The 5,055-nt window shown below is 34.3% G+C and overlaps 1 long non-coding RNA gene across 2 annotated transcripts; it reads left to right on the top strand.

The window, feature by feature from the left end:
• The first annotated feature begins 262 nt into the window (after nt 1–262).
• On the top strand, nt 263–856 carry LOC141389190 (uncharacterized). Of its 2 annotated transcripts, XR_012409003.1 has the most exons (4): nt 263–384; nt 475–522; nt 572–646; nt 704–856. It is a non-coding gene; the product is annotated as an uncharacterized lncRNA (long non-coding RNA). The 2 variants fall into 2 exon arrangements; XR_012409002.1 differs by lacking the exon at nt 704–856 and having other exon boundaries at nt 572–672.
• The last annotated feature ends 4,199 nt before the right edge of the window (nt 857–5,055 follow it).

Here is a 5,055-nt window from a genome sequence, read left to right on the forward strand (position 1 = left end):
TCATCACCAGTTCAGATTTCGACATGGACTCCAACAGCACTCCTTTAAGAATTTCTAGTTCGTGAACCTACATTTAACTTGTAATTTTATAACAAAATTTTTGAAAATGTATACTCTTTTTTTTTTTTTTTTTTTTTGGATTTCCTTCCTTCTTCACGTCATAGAGGTTGGCCTGATACCCAAAGTATGCATAGGCCATTACTGATTATTTAATTCATTGATGGTTGGTTACTGAGTAATCACTGGTTGAAAAGTGACAGTTGTACATACATATGTATGTATGTAGTTGTTATGTGATTGTTGATTAAAGTTGAAGCTTCGTGACATGTATAAATTTGCAAAGTTCTATGAAATTTTCCGTTGAGAAACTTTTTAATAATGATGGTAAGTCTTTGTAGTTTTTAAAGAAGTTGAAGTTTTTTCTCTCGATTTGGAATTTTGGACATATAAAAATGAGATGGTTTTCGTTTTCAGGCGTTTTGCACAGCTCACATAAATTTGATGATTCTACGTTTATCCGATGTAAGTATGTCTTTCCATAAGTATGGCCAGTAAGTAAACGATTTATTAGCTTTATATCTCCAGGTGACATTTTGGAGCCAGCAAACCAATATGAATTCGGAGGAGTATTGAAAAATTGTGTGAAGTATGTTCCTTTTGTTGCTGAAGCGAATTTGAAATTATCTTCCCATTCCATCCACAGTTGGTTATAAATTGATGAGTATGCATCAGTTATTGATAGCTTTGTGCTTATAATCGAGCCAGCCTGTGCTGCATGTTTGGCAAAGAAATCTGCACGTTCATTTGATGGTATCCCAATATGAGAGGGGGTCCAAATTATAATAATTGATTCCAAGTTTGAGTTGTTTATCTTATTTACAATATCATTGGCAAGATAATTGTTAGAATTGTTGTGCTTTAGTGTAAGACAAGCGTTTTTACTATCCGTAAGTATAACTACTTTGTGACTTTCATCCTCCAGCATTATGTCAATTGCTTTATTAATCGCGTGTAGTTCACCCATTAGAGAAGAGGTTTTTGAAGTTATCCTGAAAACAAAATTTTGGTCGCTGGAAATGTTGCAAACTGCGCAGCCTGTATTATTATTCGTGATAGATGCATCGGTCGCCCATACTGAATGTCCTCTAGTTTTGTAGAATTCCAGTTTTTCCTGAAGAATTGACCGGAAGAATTCATTGGATTTGGAGTGTTTTGCCGCCTTGAAGAGATCTATGATGAAATTTATTTTGCTAGATGGTGTTGCCATCTGATTGATCATAATTTGGTCGAAAAGGTCTTTGAATTTAATATAGATGTATCCCAGACTCGTTTTCTTGGACGGATTTATTGTGATGCTGTTGTATAGATTTTTATTGTACATTTTAAATTTGACGAGTTCTTTAGCAGCTAGATATTGACAACGCTGTTCGGGTGGTAGCATGACAGCCAGCGCATAAATGTTGTGAACTGGAGTAGACGGTGTGAGTCCAAGATTCCTTCTGAGAATTTGATTTTGAAAACTCGTCAGTTTCTTGTTGAGATAACGCGGCATGTGAGCCATAGAGGAAATTGAATATTCAGTTTTGGAGAATATCAAGGATTTGGATAAGTTTATTGAAATACTAGGGGATAATCCATTTTTGTAGCTGTTTATCATCTTTAAAGCATTAAGTGATTTGGAACACGATGCCATGGTTTCATCGTAATGATCCTTAAGAGAAAGACTATTTTTAATTAGTCTTCCTAAAAATTTGATTTTATCGACAGAGTTAATTTTTTTGTTTTGTAAGGTTATGACTGGAATTTTCCGAGGCCCCTTTGCCACATACATAATAACAGTTTTATCAGGGTTGTATCTGAGATTTAATCGCGATAATAAGTTGTGGAATTTATTAGCTTTGAGTTGAAGATTTTGATTTGCCAGTTCAAAGTCCTTGCGGGCAGAAAGAAGGATAAAATCATCCGCAAATTGAAATAGATACGAATTTTGATCGGTGACTCCATGTAGACCAAGAGTATAAATATTGAAAAGAATCGGACTTAAGCAGCTGCCTTGAGGTAGACCGTTATAAATGTCTAACATCTCTTTGCCCATAACAAGTGTACGTTTTTTGAGAAAGTTAATAGTCCAATCACTAATATCATCTGGACAATCAAGTTCTACTAAGATTCTCTGAAGTATTTCCAAATTGACGCAATCATAAGCCTTCTCAATGTCGAGTGATAATAATATGACTTTATCACCTTGTTCTTTATGATGATTAATTGTACATAAAAGATGATTGATACACATTGAAGACGAAAAATGTTTTCTGTAAGCGTATGTGCTAGATGGGAGAATGTTTTGGTTGTGTAAAAAGACTTGTAATCTCTCTTTGACCATAAGATTGATTATTTTTAGAAAAACGGATATGAGCGCTATGGGTCTGAAATTGGTTAAGATTTCTAGGTCCTTTCCCTTTTTAGGTATGGGGACGATTTTAATTTTTCGCCATTCTTCTATTATTTCACATTTTTTCCAGGATAAATTAATCGCCTGAAAGAGGTTATATTTTGCCAGGTCAGATAGGCTATTTATCATCTCATATGTTATCCCATCTAGACCCGCGGCTGAGGGTTTCTTTTTATTTTTAAGGACATATTCAAATTCTTCCATTGTGAATTCAGTTGGTTCATTCAATGCATTGGGAACGACGGAGATCTGATTGTTATTCGGCACTAGGTCCCTTAAATGTGACAAAAATTTCTTGTTGTTGTCATCTGACCATTTGTTTCCACTGTTGTCAGATAAACTATTTTTACAACCTCGAACAAATCTGAATAAGGATTTCGAGTTAGGATCTTTATTTAGGTTTGAAATTTTGTTTTTAAAAGAATGCTGCTTAGCATATTTTGTCGCATTTTTAAAATTTTTGATTGCTTCATACAAATTGATTGCATTTTCATCACTACTGTGCAGATCATATTTTTTTTGGGCAGCTACTTGTAACCTGTGTTGTTTTTCAACAAACGGGTCCCACCAAGGCTTTGGCAGCCTATTATTGTTTAACACATAGGTTGACTTTTTGATCTGAGTATTCATTGCACAATGTATTTCTTCAAAGTCGGGGTTAAAACTTATATTTCCAAGATTTTTGAGAAGTTTTTTTTTGGCTAAGAATTTCTTACCATTACTGCTGACATTATCCAATTTTAGGATCACAGGGAGATGATGACTTCCTCCAATAATATTATTGAGTATTTCCCAAGAAAGAGACATTACTGAGTTTGTGAATGACAAGTCAAGGACTGATCCGGTATTATCGTGGATTCGCTTTTTAAAAGTGTAACCACCATTATTTAAGCAACGAAAATTGGAAGAATCGAAAACTTCTTTTAACATTTTTCCCCGCTGTGAGTCGAAAAAGTCACCAAAAGCCGAGTGTCTAGCATTGAAATCTCCACATATAAACGTGTTCGGTTGAGTATCCAGAAGAGATAATAATTTTGTAAGTTCATTTTTAATAGTTACACTTTTCACGGAATGTGGGAAATATACCGATACTAATGTGAGATTGTGATTTAGATTTGTGGTCCGACAAATCAAAATGTCCAGAGAGCTTTGAAAAGAGATTTTTTTGAACTGAATATTTTTTTAAACATTAGTGCTACACCACCGTAATTATCTTTTCTCTTTTTAGAAATAATGTTATAATTTTGAAATGAAGTAGAATTTTGATTTTCATCTATATTGAATATTTCACTTAAAACGCAAATATCAATGTTGTATTTTTGTAAATGGAAGTCTAAAGAGTTTTTGTTTTTATTTAAACTTTGAATATTATATTGGAAAATGTTCATATTGATTGATTAAAAAAGAAAAAAAAAAATATGTTTTACGTGAGTTCATCACGATTTCTTTCGATAGATTCTGCTGAATTTATACTTTGGGTGTCACCTGGTGAGGGCATAATAGCTTGCTGAAACTTGTTTAAAACTTCGAGGCCTTCTGTGCTGTTAAGCGTAGTTAGAATTGAGGACATTTGGCTAGCAAAAGATGTCAAGGCTTTTTCTAATTCAGTCACTTTAGAAAAGTTCCTGTGTTCAAAAACTGCTTTGGATGGAATTGTTTGTATCGGACTGGCAACTGGATTTTGGTTTCTCATTGCTGGAGCTGCTATCTTACTATACTTTATTTTTGTAATTCTTTTATTAATTTCAGTTTGTACATTCTTTTTTGGAGCTCTGCTCGAAACAGTCGGAAATTCATTATTGTATTCATCATCAGAAAGAATGTTGTAATAATTTTGAGTTTCAGGATAAGTTTGGAGTACTTCCCTTCTTGATAAATTTGATAAGGCCATAATACTACTTATATTCCTCTCAGCTTTCCATTTTACACACTTTTTCGAATCCATAGAGAAATGATCAATTTTGTTGCATAAAATACATCTTGGAGACTGGCATGCATCCTTACATGAAGTTGTCGAACGGCACTCTTCACATCTTTCTTCTTTGCAGTTGGTAGCGCATATAATCTCTTTCCCACATTTTAGGCACCTCTTCGTCGACCGGCAACGGAGAGCAATGTGACCTAAACGTCCACAGTTCATACATTGTCTAACAGGTGGTACATACAAGTCGGGTATAACTTTGGCTCCACACATAAATATTTCTGTTGGAATCCCATCAAAGATGATACCAATTTTTATAGTTTCTGTGGGTACAACAACACCAGATTCATTTTTCCTTGTAAACCGGTAAATTGAGACTACATCCATCATATCATTGTTTTGTTGGATTTCTTCTATTATAGTACTTGCTGGAATACATATTGGAACATTCCTTATGATGTAGAAGCGTTGAACAAATCTCTCTGGAATTTGTGCTTTTAAACCAATCTTTTCTAAGCATGAGTTTGTGGCTAACGAGTTGGCGGCTTCGTAATTATTAAAAGTTAGTCGAAACATGTTATATCCAACACACTTGGCGACGTAGTTGCAAACATTTATTTCCTTGAGTCGAATATACAGGTGGAGTTCGGAGTTTTTCCTTCTCGAGCTGATTGGAGTTTCT

Source organism: Musca autumnalis, unplaced genomic scaffold, assembly GCF_047663935.1.
Source record: "Musca autumnalis isolate F117 unplaced genomic scaffold, ASM4766393v1 scaffold_1, whole genome shotgun sequence".
Lineage (NCBI taxonomy): Eukaryota > Metazoa > Arthropoda > Insecta > Diptera > Muscidae > Musca > Musca autumnalis.